The following is a 22,443-nucleotide window of genomic DNA, read 5'->3' as shown; positions in this document are numbered from 1 at the left end:
CTACACACTTCAGCTTTAAAGAAGGAAGTATTTTTAGATATATAACAATCAGATGATATTCTGATAGCAGAATTCATTATCCTGATAGTTATATATTTAATTAGGGTGACATTCCCTTTCAAAATTTAACTATGGCTTTACTACAGTAACCATACAGTAGTTTAACCATGGTATTTGTAGTAATACCATAGTAACCACAAAATTAATCATGGTAATCATGGTCATGGCAACTACAATATTACTACAGTAATATCATGGTTAATTTTCGTAAGGGTTTAACAAATAGGGTGACAACCTTAAATTTAACATAAATTTATACTTAATATACCCTTATGAACTAGAAAACACCTTTTTTTACATACAGTAACTGAATCGAAATATAGTGATAAACTGCAGCAATACATTCAATATTTCGCTTCAAAAAAGATGTTAAAATCCCTTTAAAGGGATAGTTCACCCGAAAATGAAAATTCTTTCATCATTTACTCACCCTTATGCCATCCTAGATGTGTATGACTTTCATTCTTCAGCAGAACACAAATGAAGATTTTAAGAAGATTATCTCAGCTCTGTTGGTCCATACAATTCAAGTAAATGGGTGCCAAAATTTTGAAGCTCCAAAAATCACACAAGGCAGCATAAAAGTAATCCATAAGACTTCAGTGGTTAAATCCATATCTTCAGAAGTGATATGATACTGTAGGTGTGGGTGAGAAACAAATCAATATTTAAGTCCATTTTTACTATAAATTCTCCTCCCTGCTCAGTCAGTCTCCACTTTAACTTTCACTTTCACATTCTTCATGCATACGCCCCCTACTGGGCAGGGAGAAGAATTTCTAGCAAAAATGGACTTAAATATTGATCTGTTTCTCACCCACACCTATCATATCACTTCTTAAGATATGGATTTTACCACTGGAGTCATGGACTACTTTTATGCAGCCTTTATGTGGTTTTCACATGCTGTTAAACACGAGAGCTACAGTTTTCAGGTGCAGCAGACCCACCGGGCAAAATGCAGATAAGATGAGCAGGGAACAGATGGAACGTGGATGTTGCCTGAACGTGGTGCCAATGTACGCACCACCTACATAATCCTGGGACTGTTAGCATGGAGATCTTCCAGAACACTGTTGGCATGAAGTGGATCTAGTCACCATCTGTCTCCCAGGACAACCTCCCAACATAGACCCTCCCCGCCTCCTGCACCACCGCGCTCATCAGCACGGAGATACGCAGACGCCTGTCCATGAAATTCACAGGCACTTTGATGCCATTTTCTTGGGCAGGCAAGACTAAATGAGACTAAATAGAATCCAAATTCTATTTGGATCATCTGCACCACCTGTTAAGTCTATGGAAACAGATGACTGCACGCTATTGTTAATATGAGACGTCCACTATGCCAGACTTGTGTTAATCAACAGGAAATATGACTAGACACAAGGGCTAGCCAGGGACAAGGCTGCTAATGAATAGCACAAATAAGAGTGAATTCAGTTTCAGTGTGAATGCTTCAATACGTTCCATTCCGAATTCAGCTAGAAGGGGTTGCAACCACTAGATTTACGCATGAGATTTACCCATGCTAGATTTACGCAGCTAAATAAGGTGGAAACGGCGCATCACAGTCTGTAAAAAAGGTCCATTCCCACTGCGACTTTAGCTGGAACACGGAAATGGTCCCATTTACTTTGGCAACTGCGAAACGTCATTGTTAAACGGTTTGCCACAATATACCCTGACCCCCTTCACTAGTGATTATACTCATTATGACATCTAACAGCATTGGACTCCTGAATCTAATCAGCTGAACCATGACCCCGTCTGCGATGGTATCCAGGGAGTAAACAGACTGCTTTCACCGTTAAACCCAAGGAATTCCAGTGGCATTGAAATAAAGACAAGACTCGCACCTCATTCGCGCGGCTCAGCTAAATATGAAATTAAACTCTCCTTTTGCAGCCTTGGCAAGTTTACACTGGGGCAAGGACAGGGAATACGCAAGGCACCTTGTATTGAAATGAATCATTAGCATGGGTCGGGGGCAGTAATTAGGCGTTCAGAGGGGAGCGTGTGGGAAGAGGTTACAGGAGCAGTTAATGAGGCCATGGGATGGGGAGGGGTGACCGGCCGACACCACGGGAAACATCACACATGCGACGAGGAGAGAGAACACATGCTGCAATTATAAAGCACAGTACACAAACATATGATTCAACACCCAAGGAGATTAGGCTGAGAAATGTGCTGTAACATAGATGACAGTCTAACAAAGCTTCAGAAGTGCTATTTTTGGTTTGTAAGCAAGGCATAAGATAGTCCTGTCCTTCACTAAGACCATGGCAGCAGAATCTGATCTGACAATAACTGTAAACAGTGATTAATAAATTGTAAGTTAGAATCAAAAGTGAATTACCAGTGATACAAACTTTTATCTGATGTAGTCTGGGTTATACAAACAATTTCATCATTTGCGTAGTTTTGTTAATGTTTTTTGAGGATGTTGGCATCTACCAAATTTGCCTATATTATATATCTGTCTATATATATCAAAACATTGTAAAAACTGGCCAGGCCAATTAATTGGTCATTATGAGATCTTACACACACACACACACACACACACACACACACACACAAACACACACACAAACACACTCTCTCACTCACTCACTCACTCACTCACTCACTCACTCACACACACACACACACACACACACACACACACACACACACACACACACACACACACAGAGAGAGAGAGAGAGAAAGAGAGAGAGAGAGAGAGAGAGAGAGAGATGGTGGGACTCCAGCACGGATGCAAAGGCATTTGAGACTTCTCCGACTAACTCAAAGCCTCACACATGGCAGCCTAAGTAGATCTGAAGGCAATGATGATTTACAGTCTATCAAAGCAGATCATGAAAAAGCAGCTCAGCTTCTTGAGTTTTTTCAAAGCTGAGAATATAAAATGAAAGTGAGAATATACACCTGTTCATCATGATTTTTAGCAGGTCAGAAAAAAATAAAAAAATAAAAAAAAACTACATAAGATTTAGAATTGGATTATTACTTGCAAGGCAACATTTTATATGTAGATATTCCTAGTCAAAGTTTTTCTGCAATGAATTCAGCCCAAACAACTTAATACAGACTCATACAGACATTCAAACTTTTTTCATAGTTTTGTTGATAATTTCAGTCTTACATGTGCTATCTTGTGTTGATTAAATTATATGAACATTAATTATGGTCGATGTTCATATGACAATCTATGTGGCTAAGATCCAAAGTGCTTCAATTAACACTATGTATTACAGCCATGCAATTAATAAAAAGTACACTCCTGCACAGACACACAGCTTTGCCTAAAATTTTATGCTATTGGATTCACACAAATTACCAACTATAATGTTTTTTTAAGAATTTGTTAAACAGAAAACGAAAGTTTCTATTCCAATTTTAATCGGCAAATTTCGATTGCATTGAATTCAAAACTTAAAAAGTGTTTAAAAATAAAAAAGTAAGATAAACCATTAAATTTAGCTACGTTTACGCCTCTCATCCACGCTAGAACGTCATTTTCCTCAACATAAAACAGAGAGCTTAGAAAACGCTCTCCATAACCACATACTTTGGAAAACAATGATGTTAGGAAACTGAAAACTTAAACGGGTAGGTGTGCACGTAGCCTAAATATGCCACTGCTTGACCCATTGCTTTTAAGGCATTTCTTAATGTACTCCAGTTAAGTCACTTTCCCTTTGGTCTTGATGGCCAGCGTACATTCCTTCGCTTATAAAATGGCTAAAAAAAAATACGTTAAATAATTTAGACTTGCATGTAAAATGTGTCGTGGGCAAAAGTAAAACTGGTGCAAGACTATAAAACAAAATCCAACCTCCCATGCAAACGCAATCATTGAAAGCCTTTGTCATCACAATGTGAATACTGCATGATGGGAAAAAGCAACTGTAATTTCTAGGATACTTCTAGGATGTACGTACTTTGGATTGCAATATGTTTTATGTACTGCATGCACAATTTAGAGTTTTGTGCACTGGTTTCAAAACTTTATACAAGCAAATTTAAAAGCAAAAAAACAGAAAGCTTGTGCTGGCATTTGCAGAAGTTGACACTAAAAATGTATACCAGCAAAATCAAAGGTGGCACAACTTGAGTTAAAGCTGTTGCAGTTTTCCGATGTTAAAATACTTTCTCTTTTCCTAGCTTAATGTGCAGAGACAAATATAAGTAAGCCATTTGTAGGTTGATTCCCAGAAGAGTGTAACAATGTTTGTTTGAGAATCCCAACCAGTTCAACATAGCAACCAGGACTCAACCAATGGTGTGAGTTAGGGGCTGGGCTACCTGTACGTCCATATAATTGCAGATGGGGGAGTGTCATTTTTTGCAATTGGTTTGCTGAAAAAATATCTTCTTTCAAAACATCTTCTGACATGTTTTTTAAAAGAATAATGAGACAAATGTTGAAAAACAAAAGCAAATGTTTATTTAAAGGTCAAATATGGAAACCGTTTTCATCCAATCAAGGACCAGGATACAGCCCACCTAAAACATTCAAGATCACAATCTACTTGTCATAATCTTGACTGACACAATTATGAAAATACTTTACAATGTGAAACATCAGTATTTAATTTTTTTTTCTTCTTACAAATAGGAGTAAAAAAGAAAACTTTGGGGAAAAATGTGCGAAATCAAGCTGCAGAAATTTGTTCTTCTAAAACCAGAGTGGAGCAAACCTACGAAAATGTCAACAGCAGTCCATCTTCATGATAAATACAAAACAGCCCACAACACAGATAGCTGTAAACACTTGGCGCTAGAAACAGGATCCTCTGGTTTTCCCGAGCCAAATTATGGAATACTGTGTGGTCCGAGAGCAGCATCACTGTCGGCAGGTGTCGTGGAAGGCCTCCAGAGTTCGGAAGTCCCTCCATGTTGGTGGAAGGCCCTCCTGCAGGTATTTGCCACAGTGTTGACACGGAGTCTGGAAAAGCTTGATGTAGCTCCTAAACCAAGTCTGGTCAATAAACGAAATAAGCATTTAATGTAAATACAGTATATACAAATACAAGTGGACAATTAGGAAGAAATGCTTATTTGTTACAACACACACTGGCTTCAAAAACCAAAGATCACTCCTTGTGTTAAGTGCTCAAGAGACTAAGTTCCATCACTCACAATTCATTTCAACTGAGTTTGATGTTAGCATGTTACTAAGCTAAAAACGTAATACTCACCTAATACGTAAAATAAGCACCAAGATCCATAGAAAACACAAATACTGAGTGAAATATTGCCCAGGTGGGCCACTCTCTAATTTTAGTTAGCAAGTTAATGGGAGTAATTGTACACATATCAGAGAGAGGGGCTAGCTGGCCTCATTGCACTGGCATTGATGGTGTGAGAGCAGCTTGAAGATTGTGGGGTCCCACAGCGGTCACAAGTAGACATTGATTAACAGCAGGACGAGTACAGATATTCGCCTCTCTAACCACTGCACAGCTGGGGTTTATCTGCACCTGTCAGGACGCATTGTCTTTACTAATTCATCTGCCTGCCCAGACATTACTCATACTCCAATTAGCACGTACAAGGGTGAACACGATCCTCTGTACATACACATATTTTGAACGAATGAATTAAGGAATGAACTAACTAATGAACAAACTAAGAGTTCAAACAAACTAACTGTTCTCACTCACTCACTCACTCACAGAATAGGCCCTTATTTTATTTTTTGTATCCTAATTCATCTGCTGGCCTAAACATTACTCATACTCCAATTGTATGTATGTGTGTATGTATGTGTGTATGTGTGTGTGTGTGTATGTGTGTATGTATGTATGTATGTATGTGTGTATGTGTGTGTGTATGTATGTATGTGTATGTATGTATGTATATATATATGTATATATATATATATATATATATATATATATATATATATATATATATATATATATATATGTATATGTGTGTATATGTGTGTGTGTATATATATATATATATATATATATATATATATATATATATATATATATATATATATATATAGTCTATTGTGTATTCTATATATACTTTCTTTTCTTTTCAATATTGTTTTTTAAATTTTTTTTATTCATTTTTTAATTATATTTTAAAAGTCTTGTTGCTGTTTTGTATTGTTGTGTACTGGAATAACTATAGATAACTATAGATAACTACCTTTCACCAAGACAAATTCCTTGTAGGTGTAAGCATACTTGGCAATAAAGCTCATTCTGATTCTGATTAGTATGTACAAGAGTGTACACGAACCTCTGTACATACACATATTTTAAACAAACAAATGAAATGAACAAATGAAGGAAAGAACTAACTAATTAACGAAGGAACGACGAACTAACTACCTGTTCAAACTAACAAACTAACTCTATCTATCTATCTATCTATCTATCTATCTGTCTGTCTGTCGTATAGGCCATTATATTATTTGTTGTATTGGCCTTATGTACTAGACAAACAAATAAGTACATACGTCAAACTCCAGCAGGCATTTTTCATAAAAAGGATAAGATATTAAATGGAGAGACTAATGCAAACATTATTCATTTTGAGATTTTGTAGGTTTTATGCACTGTTTGGTTGAACAGTGCAGTTCAGATCTGGGTGAGAAAGAGAGCCTACAATTTCAGCCATGATCAGTATAGCTCTGCATTGATCTTACGGAGAAGTAATCAATCTCGCCTCTCTTTTCAAAGCACAACGCAGAGGTCGACTGACTATTTAAAGACACAATGCTTGACATCAGACACAAATATAGTCTCAGCAAAGTACACTTGTTAAAGATGTTAAACATGGAATCAAAGAAAATGCAATGACACTTTTAACATATGTTTAGTGAAAATAAACAGAATTTAAAAAGACGTGTCGAAAAAACATGATGAAATATTGTTCCTTTCACATATGAAACTAAAATATAAAGGTGGGTAATACATCTCTTTCTCTCTCTTCTGTTCCATATGTGTAATCTATTCAAAATTTCAGATGCTTTCATCCAAAGCAACTTACAGCGCATTCAAGATTTACTTTTTAATAGTGTCTGTTCCCTGGGAATTGAACTAATGGCCTTGGCATTGCTAGCACTTTTATAAACCAGTTGAGCTACAGGAACAGGTTTCTCATTGTTTTGATGAAGCACTTCTGCAATAACTGATCTGATTAAATAGTTTAACCTAAACAAAATTTCAGCAATTGGTCTTGCATGGTCTTGCACAGAACACACAAGTAGTGGAGTCATTTCTTACAATGTGAAAAAAACCTCTAGTTAAACAGAGCACCAGTGTATAAATGTAATATTTGTGTGTAATAATTTCTGCAGTGTCATTTTCATTTTAAAAGCAATGAACTATACTTACCATAAAGGAGCGAACAACGACATCAGGCATCTGAGGAAGCTGATAATGCAGGAGAGCTGTGGTTGCATGATCAGTGACCTGAGTGAACAGAGGGAAAAAAACGTTCTTTTTAGAAAATTTAAAAGACACATGACTAAAAAAAGGATTTTCCTTACTCTTATATGTTGTGCTATGTAGATTCTAATTTTCACACTTTACAATAAGATTCCATTTGTTAACAGGAGTAAATACATTAGGTATCATAGGTATCATGGACTAACAATGAACATATTTTTTTTAGCGTTTATTTATCTTTGTTTTTAATGTTAATTTATAAAGATATGATTGTCGATTGTAAGTTCATACAACAAATACAACTTTTAAAAGTGTAATAGTATATGTTAAAAAATAAAGCATGATTAATACGTGCTGAAACAGTATTGTTCATTGCTAGCTATTCATGGTAATTTATGTAAATTACAACCTAAATAAAACCTTATTGTAACCTTATTGTAAGGTGATACATTTCACCATGCAAAACTTCCTTCCCAGTTCACTCAGACTAATATATTTATTCGTCATTTTCTGACTGTATTACAGTACAATTAATACATACGTAAACAAAAACACTGCAATACAAGGATTAGTTTAATAACATTTAAAGGCAATATTTAAAAAAAACTACTATGATATATAAACAAATCACAATTTACAGTAATGAGAATAATGTATATATACTGTGTGTATATATATATATATATATATATATATATATATATATATTGCATTATGGTAATGAGAATTGGGGGTAAAAATTTACTTAATCGTAATAAAAGTAATGTTACTTCATCTTACTTCAATAGGCTTTCTTTACTTTGTGCAAAATATAACTTTTGTGAAATATGATCTGGACATATTCTTGACTGGTTTCATTGAGATTCAACCAAAGGCATGAGCACACATTTGAAGAAATCTTAATTAAAGTCCATTTTCAGATCAATCTACCCACTCTCAGATTAACTGTAAAGTCCAATTTTGCAGAAGAACACCATAACCTTATTACTTCCCCTAAAACCCCATCTTCCGTCACTAATGTAATTATAGAAAGAGACTAAAAAGTGAACCATTTCAATATCTGCGTTGACCAAAGTACTCATGGGAAACAGGGCAGATAATACCTCTCCAAAAGAGAGCAACAGTGTCCACCCACCGCCCAAGCGGGCTTGGTTCTTGAACATTTTTCTCATTCAATTTCTCCATAGATATTTCAATAAATTCCTCAGAGTTCCAAGCCATAAACCAAACCAACCAGCTCCTGGATGAAGCACAACTCTACAAACTTAAAACATAATATATACAGTATTCTGTATATTTAGTTTATTGCAAAATATGTCCTGGACTTCTCTGATTGATGGATCTGTCTTTGGGATTATGGATATATAGTTCTTTACAGGCATTCAACTATAATACATTTAAATTATTATAATTTTTTTTTAATAAATGATGAAATGACACTGACTTTTCATCAAGTTTTCATCAAATCAAAACATATATACAAAAAAGTCTGTCTCTCTATGGAGAAAATGAAAAGGATTTTTACGTCTGGAAGTAATGTTCAACAAGTCATGTTCCGGAAGTAAAAATCCCATTCAAGTTTCTTCCATAGGCACATTCATTTTTAACAATTACTTATAAAACTTTCAAAACAGACCTACCATAAGCTCAGTACATCAGTACATACTATTTCAAAATCTTTTTGACAAATCCTGTTTAATAGCAGAATTCCTGGTAAGAACTATACTACCCATGATCCTTAAAAAAAAAAAAAAAGCTCCACCAATAAGAACATCACAGCCAACATAAGTGTGCCAAACAAGCACTGAGGCAACCACCCACCTGCAGGATGCATTGTGAATGACACAATCGAGTTGGTCTCCCTACAATCTCAAACTACTTATATATTAGTATATATCTAAATATTTTGCAATACAATTAAAAATATATTCTTTATATACTTTAAATCAACTGTTTAATAGTTTCCCATCATTTGTAATTCAATTACATCATCTGCAATTCTTCATAGGATAGTAGTCCATGCCCTCATGGAAGACGTTAAAGGGTTAGTTCACCCCAAAATTAAAATCCTCTCATGATTTACTTACTTTTAAGCCATTCCAGATGTGTATGATTTTCCTTATTCAGTAGAACCGAAGTTACTATTTTTATAAGCCCATTTCAGCTCAGTTTGTCCATACAATGCATGGAAATGGGTGCCATCAGGCTGCTGGCTTTTTGACGGTCCAAAAGGCATATTTAGGCAGCATAAAAGTAATCCACATGACACCAGTCGATCAATTAATGTCTTCTGAAGCAAATCGATAGGCTGGTGTAAGAAACGAATCGATAATTAAAATGTTTTTAACTTTAAATCGTTGCTACTGCCTAGCGCTGCATTACTGTTTGAAATGAACTAACTCTCTAGTGACGTTCGTTCCTCTGTTGTATACAAAGCGTGCACTTCCGACTTCTCATGTGAATGCGCCATAGCGCTTACGTCACTGATGCATCGAATGCTGGCAGAAAGCGATTTTTTAAAGTTATAGTTTTAATTATCGATTTATTTTTTACACAAACCTATGAATTTGCTACAGAAGACATTAACTGATCGACTGGAGTCGTGTGGATTACTTTTATGCTGCCTAAATATGCCTTTTGTACCATCAAACAGCCAGCAGCCTGATGGCACCCATTCACTTGCATTGTATGGATAAACAGAGCTGAAATCTGCTTATAAAAATCTTCACTTCAGTTCTGCTGAAGAAGGAAAGTCATTCATATCTGGGATGGCTTAAAGGTAAGAAAATCATGAGAGGATTTTCATTTTTGAGTGATCTAATCATTTAAGTACATGGTCGTGCAACTTTTTGTCTAATTTTCAAATACTTTTTTCTTTCAAATCAAAGTATTTAACATTGTGATTCACCTCGGAGCTGGTTGGTTTGGATCATAGTTTAGAACTCTTATGAGGCATTTTATAAAGAGCCTATGAAAAACAAAACAAAAAAAAAAAACAAAAAAAAAAACAATGCGGCTGAAAAAGTGGGCAGGCACAATTGCGCTCTATTGTTACGTTACATAGTGTTGCCTCATGGGAAAAGTATCTCAATGGTTACTGTTGGAGTGTAGAGAAAATCAGACTATTTTACCACACAAAAATTTATTTGACAGTAAGCTTTTGGACGGGGGGGGGGAATACGAAGTGAAAGCAACAATTAATTAAGCACACAGAGAACAGCGAGACACATGTGACAGCTGGGAGGGGAAGATGAGAGGCGGCTCGTCCCTTCAGTTTGTGGCAGTCTTGGCTCGAGTTAGTGTTTGGAGATGAAGAAATAAAGAAATAAACAGTTTGGTCCTTTGATCAGCCAATGCAGATGCAAAAAGCTCAGTTACAAAGTTACAAAGCGAGCTCTCGCCAAACTTTCTCTTTAAGTTGCAGGCAGCTAGTCATACACATTCTATCTCCCGTGAAAGGGAAGCAAGTAATATATATATAATATATAATTCCCCTATGGAAGAAACTTGAATGGGGTTTTTACTTCCGGAACACTATAGATAGATGGACAAATAGACGGACAGACAGATAGATACAATCACAAAGACCCATCACAATGCATTTTCATTTTGGTAGCTTAATGTGAGAAATATTCCAAATATATATTGACGAATATGAATAACACAACTACATTTGATTACATTAATTTGGGCGTCACATATTAAAAGTTGAATTTGCTCTTGCATTTTCTGTTTTTGAAATTACTTTCAGGCTTGGAAAATCACTTTGCAGGTGCAATTTTATTCATTTGCATCGTCACCGCACTTTATTTCATTTAGGGAAAACGCGCAAAAATTGCCAAGATGTGCTTTAATGCGCATCTGAAAGACCCCATCCACAAAAAAACTTATTTGCGCATGCTATAAACTTTGCACGTGTTTTCATACACGCAAATCTTTAGTAAGTCAGGGCCCAGCATTTTTATTTACTTGCCAAAAACAATATTTACTAACATTTGGCGCTTGCCGAGTGTTAGTTTTGGACCCTGTGTCTCAGCATTACTCAGACTACATAGCATCATCTATCTACCTCAGAGGCTGACTGCTATTTATTTCCAGTCTAATGAGATTCCGGGAGGGTGGAATAAACACGACTGAAGCCTAGATGTTTGGGGGGTTGTCAAATGAAGGAGAAGTGGTTTGGAGTGAAATTTAATCAAAAACACAGGGACAAATGTTGTATAAGGGATGAAAGGCATAGGCCAGTGGCGAGATGACGAGAAATGTGTCTGTCAATGAGAAGAGAGATCTCATTAGGATACACTGGATGAGGATTTTACGGATGTGCAATTTACATTTATTTATTTATTTATTGCACTGGAAGACATCCGCAGGATCATTTCATTACCATGACAACACTTCATAACACGTGTTAGTTAACGAAACATGCTCTGATGGAGGTGTTCTCAACTGGTTTTGCTTCAGGACCCAGATTTTACATTGGACATCTAGTGGTAACCCAACAAGTACCAAAAATTGTTTATCATATAAAAGTCAGTGAACTGCATAGGCCCAACAATATGCAAAATTATTAACATGACATTGGCTGAGGAGGAAAATTTACATTTTTTGTTGGTAAAAATCTCATGATGTTTTGTACATGATTTTCCAGAGTGAGGGCATGTAACGCAACCTGTTCATATTGGCATCTGCATACTCTAATTTGGCTAGTTTCTACCATGTGAGAGATTAATTTGCATCAAAATACCATAGAATTTAATTGGACAACCTTTGACTGAAGTTGATAAGCCAATTTATTTTGTTATTCTAACTATGAACGTGTATATTTTTAGTTCCATTTTATGATTTGCACCACTGTGATCCCCCTCCAATGATTAATACTTTCGAGTTTTGTACATTGGACATGATGCATTGAGATATGACAGCTGGTCTACTCACCTTTTGAAAAACTTGATAGCTGGACTTTGACCAGATATCCAGCTAAAAGACACAGTAGACAGAAAAGTACATTTCAAATGTCAGTGCATATAATTTTCGAGATCACAGACTGATTCAAAATAATGACATGATACTTTCGTTGTATGGAAAAGTGCCTAACATCTCCTTTTGTGTTTCACTGAAGAAAGACATACAGTTTTGGAACAAATGTGAATAAATGATGACAATTTTACATTTTTACTTCATAATCTAGAAAACAAGCCCTGATAATCAGCAATCTAACTTGCTTTTATAACTTATATACCGTACAGTGCTGTGGAAAAGTCTTTGCCCCCTTCCTGATTTCTTCTGTTTTTGTGTATTTTTCATACTAAATTGTTTTAGATCTTCAAACGAGATATAACAAAACAAAGGCAAATTAAACTCAAAATACAGATTTAAATTTTTTTTTTTTATTGAAGCAAAAAAGTTATCAAACACCTATATCACCCATGTGAAAAACAAACTGCCCTCTTAAACTTAATAGCTGGTTGTGTCACCTTTAGCAGCAACAACTGCAACCAACCGATAACTGGAGGTCAGTCTTTCACAACGCTGTGGTGGAATTTGGGCCCACTCTTCTTTGCAGAACTGCTTTAGTTCAGTCACATTGGAGGGTTTTCGAGCATGAACTGCCCGTTTAAGGTCCTGCCACAGCATCTCAATCTGGTTCAAGTCAGGACTTTGTCTAGGCCACTCCAAAACTTTAATTTAGCTTCTTTTGTGCCATTCAGAGGTGGACTTGCCCCTGTGCTTTGGATCGTCTTGCTGCATAATCCAGTTGCACTTGAGCTTCAACTCACGGACTGATGACCAAATATTCTCCTTCAGGATTTTCTGGTAGAGAGCAGAATTCATGTTTCCCTCAATTATTGCAAGTCGCCCTGGCCCTGAAGCAGCAAAGCATACCCACACCATCACACTACTACCACCATGCTTGACCGTAGGTATGATGTTCTTTTTGTGGAATTCTGTGCTTGATTTACGCCAGATGTAACGGGACCCCTGTCTTCAAACAGTTCCACTTTCGACTCATCAGTCCACAGAACATTCTCTCAAAAGGTTAGAGGATCACCAAGGTGTGTTTTGGCAAAATTCTGATGAGCCTTAATGTTCTTCTGGGTTAGCAGTGGTTTTTGCCTCACCACTCTTCCATGATGCAATTTTTGGCCAGTGTATTTCTGATAGTGGAGTCATGAACAGTGACCTTTATTGATGCGAGAGAGGTCTGCAGTTCCTTGGATGTTGTCCTTGGCTTTTTTGTGACTTCCTGGATGAGTCGTTGCTGTGCTCTTGGAGGAATTTCGGAAGCTCGGCCCCTTCTGGGAAAGTTCACTACTGTGCCAAGTTTTCTCCATTTGGAGATAATGGCTCTCACTGTGGTTCTTTGGAGTCACAGAGCCTTTGAAATAGCTTTGTAACCCTTCCCAGACTGATGTATTTCAATCACCTTTTTCCTCATCATTTCTGAAATTTCTTTTGACCTTGGCATAGTGTGCTACTGAGTGAGACCTTTTAGCCAACTTCATGCTGCTGAAAAAGTTTTATTTAGGTGTTGATTTGATTGAACAGGGCTGGCAGTAATAAGGCCTGGGTGTGTCTAGTCCAGCTGAACCCCATTATGAATGCAGTTTCATAGATTTGGGGATTTAGTAACTAAGGGGGCAAATACTTTCTCACAAAGGCCCAGTTGGTATTGGATAACTTTTTTACTTCAATAAATAACATTTCAAAAACTGCATTTTGTGTTTACTCAGATTACCTTGTTGTATGTTTTGAAACAATTTAGTATGAGATACACACAAAAACAGAAGAAATCAGGATGGGGGCAAATACTTTTCCACTGCACTGTATATACCTCTACTGTTTTGACAGAGTAGAGGTCAGTCATGTCTAGCCCTGTGTCCGAAGTCAGGCCTTATTATGTGATGGTGAAAAAACCCCCACACTAATCAGCCCGTTGAGCGAAGGTCATCAGAATAGTTTTCAAAGACGACAACAAATCAAAATGTTCTCTGATTCTAATATCAAACAGGCACGGTGTCAGCATTTATCAGAGAAATCAGACTCCATCTCCCCTCCGTCCTCCAACCCACCTCCATACACTGTTGCCCTTTAAAGTAAAAAAGAATGCCGGATCGCAAATTACCCAAGAGATGTCTGAGACAGTCTTTGAAGCCACTACTTTGATAGCGTAATTTCCTTTCGCCTACCCTCTTTCTCTCTCTCTTATTGTGTGCTCGGAGGCTCTGGTGGGCCTCTTGCATATGGTTATGGTAAGCTATGTGGCATAATTTGGATTGTTAAAACTAGAGAGGGCTTTAAAGCCTCAATATTCTATCAATAGTCTGTCATATATTTACATCTCACTTAGTCCCAAAATGACCTTTAAGGTTGATTCAAGGGCAAGAGCTGTTCGCAGCCTTTAATACAGATATTTTCGACTGTTATTTACCATTTTTACAGACATTTAGGTACAGTACTTTAACCCTCCTATTGTCTTAGAGTCATTTTTGATTTTCTCCTAAAACATTAGATGACAGAAATATCTATTACAGCACCTTTCTAAACCCCTGTAACACTGCAACAAATTGTTTGACATTAGCGGGAAGGAATGGATATGTTGCAATGGACGTGTAAAGTGGGCCCATTTTGACTGCTGGAAAAGGCAATAGAGATAAATTTATGAAATTGGCATATACTAAACTACCACTAAAATTGTAACTCTAAAATGTACACATTTACATTTTACATTTATGCATTTTGCAGATGCTTTTATCCAAAGCGACTTACAGTGTCCTGATTACAGGGACAATCCCCCTGGAGCAACTTGGAGTTAAGTGCCTTGCTCAAGGACACAATGGTGGTGGCTGTGGGGAATGAACCAACAACCTTCCGCTTACCAGTTCAGTGCTTTAGTCCACTACACCACCACCACTCCACCGTTGATTTTCACCGTACACCTTTGATTTTCTACTAGCAGAATGAATCAGAAATTGTTGCAATATAGTCTGGACATTATAAAATGCTGAATAAAAAAGTGACTGAAATAAATGTAAATTCAAAACATTTGCCCGAAGGACAAATGGAGGGTGCAGTTTCTTAAGACAATAGGATGGTTAAGATAACTTTCAGGAATAACATTTACAAACATTGTTAGATTATATGATCAAGCAATAAGGTATGAGAGGCCAGTCCCAGTTATATTCACAATTATAGCATGGCCACAAGTGTCTTATTGCTTTTATAAAATGGTTACCGCATAATAATATTAATAAAACATAATTAGGACACAGAATTTCATCAAAACCTTTTTTGCTAGGCATTTTTATTAAAGGAATATTCCAGGTTCAATACAAGTTAATCTCAATCGATAGCATTTGTGGCATAATATTGATTACCACAAAAAAAAATGTTGACTCGTCCCTCTGCTTTAAAAAAATAAAAGCAAAAATTTAGGTTAGAAATTAATGGGGCCAATTTTGTTTTGGAGGGTTTAAAGGCAAATATTTGAAGCTTATAATTTTATAAAAGCACTTACATGAATTTGTTTGTTAAAACTGTATTATTTGAGCAATACATGTTCTAGGGTTTCATGTCATCGTAGCAATGAAGTTGTAAATTAGGATATAACATACATGGTTAGTAAGCGATTTTATCACACTAAAATCATGCTAACTCGCATATTGTTTACGTCTTGTGGCTATACTTTTGAAACAGTGAGTATTTTAACATTTACAGATTGGCCCCAATTCACTTCCATTGTAAGTGCCTTACTGTAACTTCGATTTCTGCCTTAACTTGTATTCAATTAGAAGTATTCCTTTAATTGTCATTCTTCTATGAAGGTAAATCGGTTGCAAGCCTCAAGAGCTTGTAGATTTGAATTTGAGAACTTGTTCAATAAATATTTGTATTCGTAAGTTGAAATTTACACTCACAGCAATGATGTGAATACTTGTAAAATAAATTTTTTAAGTTGAACGTTGCAATCTGCACTCACAGGCAATAATCATAAACCTGTGTTTTGAAATTAAAGTTGTAGACAAATAGTCACAAATGTGTAAAATGACATTCACATAAATACAATGACAGACTCAATCTTGTATAACACATTTCATTTTGTACTTTAATTCACTTTCGCAGTACAACCACAAATCGGCAGTTACAACCTCTCAAATCTGACACTGCAACTTCAAATTTTCCCGCCCTGACTTTTGCAACTACTTTTGCGATAAACCTATATCAAAATTCACTTGTGCACTTGTAAACCCAGATGTGAGAGAGCAAGCTACAGGTGTTGGAAGCGGGGCCAACAAAGTTGTGACCAATCACAAGAGCTGGAACAACTGATGCCAGACCAATCAAAACGGATCATAGTACTAGCTTGATGGCTGAATCTATTCTCCCATTGCATCCAAACTAGAGATATAGAAATGTGCATTTTCTGGTGTTTTTAGTATTCGCTAATTTTCCTTATTTAGATGCCAATATGTGATTTAAATTAAAAGTGCACGTGACCACGGTTATCTCAAATAATCATGATTAAAGCAAGTCATCGGGGTCAGGCAATTATGTATTTTAATAAGTTCTAAATCATATATCTTATTCTTAAGGCGTCAAGGTGTACTTTCTTACTGCTTGATTTTAAGGACTGATCAGCATGGACGGGTTGATAAAACTGTTTAAACAGACTTTTAACCAGAACTAAGAAATTAATTACTGTCATGTAAAAGACATTTAAAATTACCTTAGTTTTATTCTGCATGTATAAATATACAAACAGAGTCTCATTTCAACAAGAATGAACACTGAGCACAATATTATCTTTATTTCACAAGTGGATTTCTTACAATAATTACAGTACCATTACAATTCATCTAAGCAAGTACAGTATGACTTATTTAGATTTAACAATGCAATATTACAGCATTGAAGTAGAAATACATGTAAGGGAAATGACTAACTGAAATAGTAATAATGAAATAATAAAGGCATAATTTTTAATCTTCTATAGATAGTCAGCAAGCGTGATTAAATATAGTTACCCATTCATGTGAAAATGAGGAGAATTTTTCAGAAAGAATAACACACAGGTTTTACACTTCAAAACAATCAAAAATGTTTCCGTCCAAACACTTAAGCATCAACATGATACCAGACTTTGTCTCTGTTGTCATCAATAATTCATCTCACTTTATCTGGAAAAGATAAATTTTTTAGGAACAGTTCTCTGGTGATAATTGAGATTCTTTCTTCACTCATATACCTATTGGTACCTAACCTCTGTTAAATACAGGTTTATCGCAAAAGTCAAGGTGGGAAGATTTGAGAAGTTTTAATTGGCAATTTGTGGTTGTACTGCGAACATGAATTAAAAGTACAAAAGTAAATATGTAATACAAGTTTGTGTCTGTCATTGTATTTATGTAAATGTCATTTTACACATTTGTGACTATTTGTATACAACTTTGATTTCAAAACACAGGTTTTTGATTATTGTCTGTGAGTGCAGATTGCAACATTCAACTTCAGATTTTTATTTTACAAGTATTCACATCGTTGCTGTGAGTGTAAATTTCAACTTACGAATACAAATATTTATTGTACAAGTTCTCAAATTCAAATCTACAAGCTCTCGAGTTTTGCAACCAATTTAGCTTCATATTATTCCACTAAGAGGTATAGTCTCTGACATAACATAATAGTTTGCCTCTATGGCAAACTATCTACACAGTTAGAACTCTGCATTGACCAATCAGCATCCAGGACTGGAACTATCTGAATAAAAAGCTTAACAGATCATTAATTACATTATATTCAAACAGTTCAGTTCTTAAAATTTGATTCATATGGTATGTTTATATATGAGTATATAAACATATATGAATATGCAATGTTTATTATATAAAAAATACAGACAATATTCAATGTTATTAATATTTAAATACTAATAAATTCATACTGAAAAGTGCAACTGAAAAAAAAAGGCTGATTGGGCAGAATTCATTAGTGTTCATTTATGGCTGTTTGCATAACAGTCTTCAAATAAATTTCTGCTCAATCAAAGGCTGAACAGTATGTTTTTTTAATATCCACAAAAGGCTCATTTTAAAGCTCAGCAATCATAAATATTAAATAAATTAGATTTAATAAATGTTTGTTAACTTGCCATCCCTGGATTTAATGGGTGGTTACGTTTTTTCTCTAAAGATCAACAGAGGTTTAAAGTTTTTTTTTTCAGTGCAACATGGCCTCTCATGGCATATTGCTTTAATAACAGCTTTTATTACTGACATGATAGTAGAACAGCTAAATTTAACATGCAACAATGAGGTTCATTTGACAGCAATATAGCATACTGTACTAGTGTATGAAATTTTCACATTACCCCAGGGTTCATCACAACTTGGTATTCCAGTCCTTAAATTTCTAAAAGCTGAATTCAAGTACTTTAAGGACCTTGTACGAACCTTAAACAAAGCTGCCTGCACGTGCTATCAGAATTATCGTTTCCCGCTTGGAAGTTGCACATGAACGACCACTCAAGTCGCAATTACGACTGGGAAACTCAGAGATAATTCTGATACCTGTGTTTCCGAGATGGTAGGGGTCCTAAACTTTCAACATGGCGGAGAAGAGTACAGTTTCTGTAGTGAATGACAGGGTTTGTTCATTTTTCTAAATACAGCAAATTGTTAGCGCTTACCGTATTGGTCATATTCATTTCTGCATATCAACAAACATTCTATGCATATTGTAGATTTTTACACTGTGAAAATAGCTTGAATTCGACCAAAATTCCGTTATCTTCAGCAAGGTAACTGAGTAATATGTATCATGGTGTCAAAATAAAAGTTCCTAAACACATATGTATGAATGTGCCTGGCATCGTGCATGTTTAATGTTCTTTCTGACAACAAAGCACTTGAAAACGATGTACTCGTAATTACCACTTCAGAAGTGGGAAGTAGGATAATTCCAATAGCACATGAAGGCAGAATTACATGCAGTATACATTGTAAACTGTACAGTATGCAGTACACTAGTACTCCATTCTGAAAATGTCTCCCCCCCTTTTTTTTTTTTGAGAGCGGTTTGGACTGAGGTACTTGTATCCTGGTGCGAGTATGTTGCAACTGTGCATTCTCGCGATGTAACGGAGGTTAATTTGCAATTGCTCACCACACACGTTTGGACGCAGAGGCCCAGCGGCGCACAGCACAAAGCTTTGGCCTGGCAAGCAGTTCAGAACATTCACATTTGCTGCCATAATTTACTGTGATCAAGCGCCTCAAAAGCTTTGATGGCCACCTCATATTAGTGTCACCAAAGTGTGTTCAAACGCTGCGGCTTTCGGAGAGACGTACAGATCGTTTCAGAACCAATGAGAGGACTGTGCTCAACCTGACACGGGGGATGTGAGGATAGAGGATGTCTTATACATACGATGCTTTTCATGTTCAAGAGGGAGCCGAACACGTTATGTGAATTATTAAAACACTGCACAGAGACTTTATCAATAGCAAAAAATCCAGGGATTGCACAGCCTTACCTAAGCCAGAGGTACTTGCGCTGAATTTTAAGGTTCAACTGAGATAAAAAGACAATGATGGGTCTTAAACTATACTTAGACATGTAATGACATGACATGTTAACTCATGTTTTACCTTGCCATCCGAGTATACGTTCTCATGGAAACCTCTGACAATCGTGTGGTCGATGAAAAGGCTCCTCATTACCACAATAGCTTTCAAAACCTTTCCCAGTGTGACCTGGACAGAAAGAAATATAGAGAGGTTATCATTTCACAAAAGATACTGTAGGTGAGTGGGCAATATTTGGGTGCTTTTTCAACTAAGGGCACTTAGTCATGGCCTTTTTGCCATTTACATTTCTTGAAAAGCAGAATTTGTATACTTGTGAAAATTTATTTGTCTGCCAACAGTGTACGACAATAAATATACAGCCACAACATTAAAACCACTTGCCTAATATCGTGTAGGTCCCCCTCGTGCTGCCAAAACAGCTCTGACCCATCGAGGCATGGACTCCACAAGACCTCTGAAGGTGTCCTGTAGTATCTGGCACCAAGACGTTAGCAGCAGATCCTTTAAGTCCTGTAAGTTGTGAGGTGGGGCCTCCATGGATTGGACTTGTTTGTCCAGCACATCCTATAGATACTCAATTGGATTGAGATCTGGGGAATTTGGAGACCAAGTCGACAACTTGAACTGTTTGTCATGTTCCTCAAACCATTCCTGAACAATTTTTGCAGTGTGACAGTGTGCATAATCCTGCTGAAAGAGGCCACAGCCAACAGGGAATACTGTTGCCATGAAGGGGTGTACGTGGTCTGCAACAATCTTTAGGTAGGTGGTACGTGTCAAAGTAACATCCACATGAATGCCAGGACCCAAGGTTTCCCAGCAGAACATTGACCAGAGTATCACACTGCCTCTGCTGGCCTGCCTTTTTCCCATAGTGCATCCTGCTGCCATCTGTTCCCCAGGTAAATGACACACAAGCACCCGGCCGTCCACATGATCTACAACCCCAATTCCAAAAAAGTTGGGACAGTATGAAAAATGCTATTTAAAAGTAAAATGAGTGATTTGTAAATTATATTCACTCTTTGCTATATTGAAAGCACTACAACTACACATTATATGTTTTACTCTTTGAATTTCATTGTTTAAATTTTTTTTACTGTAATTTCAAATCAGATGATTGCAACATGCTCCAAAAAAGTTGGGACAGTCAAGTGTTTACCACTGTGAAACACCATTTCTTCTAATAACACTTACGAAGCATTTGGGCACTGAAGACACAAGTTTTTTAAGTTTAGAAAGTGGAATTTTCCCCCATTCATCCATTATGTAGGTCTTTAGCTGCACAATTGCACGGGGTCTTCGTTGCCGTATGGTGTGCTTCATAATGCGCCACACATTCTCAATTGGAGACAGGTCAGGACTGAAGGCAGGCCAATCTAGTACCCGCACTTTCTGCTTACACAGCTATGCACTTGAAATCTGGGCAGTATGTTGTCTGAAAAGACAGTGCTGGATGGCAGTATATGTTGCTCCAAAATGTTTCATATATGTCTGCATTCATGGTGTTCTCACAGATGTGCGAGTTACCCATGCCATTTTACAGACACTGGCTTTTGGACCTGACGCTAATAAGAGCTTGGATGGTCCTTTTCCTCTTTGGCCTGGATAACACGAAGGCTTTGTTTTTCAAAAACTTTTTGAATTGTTGACTCTTCAGACCAAAAAACACAGTTCCACTGTTCTAATTTCCATCTAAGATGAGAATGATCCCAGAGAAGTTGGCAGCGCTTCTGGACAGTGTTGATGTAGGGCTTCTGCTTTGCATAGTAAAGTCTTAACTTGCATCTATGGATGCAGCGGCGAGTGGTGTTGACTAACAATGTTGATAATTCATTGACAATGATATCCATTACAGATGAATGACGTTTTTTCAGACAGTGATGTCTGAGGGATCAGAGATAAGTGGTTTTCGTCTTGCCTTTTACACACCAAGATTTGATCAGATTCCTTGAATCTTTTAACTATATTGTGCACTGTAGAGGGTGAGATTCCCAAAATCCTTCCAATTTATCTTTGGGTAACATTCTTCTCAAAGTGCTGGATAATTTGCTGAAGCATCGGTTGGCAAATTGACAAGTCTTAAACGATCCTTGCTCTTGAAGGACTAGGCTGTTTTTGGAGGCTCCTTATACAGTATACAGTATTATGACACAATTGCCTCACCTGTTTAACATCTTCTGTTTCACATCGCCTTGTTATTTCAACTAGTCAAATTGTTATTAGTCTTAAATTGTCCCGTCTCAATTTTTTTGGAGCGTGTTGCAATCATCTGATTTGAAATTACTGTACATTTTCAAAACAACTATGAAATTCACAAGGTAGAACATCATATAATGTGTAGTTGTACTGCTTTGCTTTCAACATAG

General features: G+C 36.5%; 1 pseudogene; it reads right to left on the bottom strand.

Annotated features, from left to right (window-relative positions):
• Positions 1-4,535: 4,535 nt before the first annotated feature.
• The window catches only part of LOC127423952 (mediator of RNA polymerase II transcription subunit 27-like), a 94,709-nt pseudogene continuing 76,801 nt past the window's right edge, over positions 4,536-22,443 (bottom strand).

The sequence above is a fragment of the Myxocyprinus asiaticus genome, chromosome 33 (genome assembly GCF_019703515.2).
Source record: "Myxocyprinus asiaticus isolate MX2 ecotype Aquarium Trade chromosome 33, UBuf_Myxa_2, whole genome shotgun sequence".
Taxonomy (NCBI): Eukaryota; Metazoa; Chordata; class Actinopteri; order Cypriniformes; family Catostomidae; genus Myxocyprinus; species Myxocyprinus asiaticus.
The sequence above is the reverse complement of the archived record's forward strand: the minus strand, read 5'-3'. Positions and strand labels throughout refer to the sequence as shown.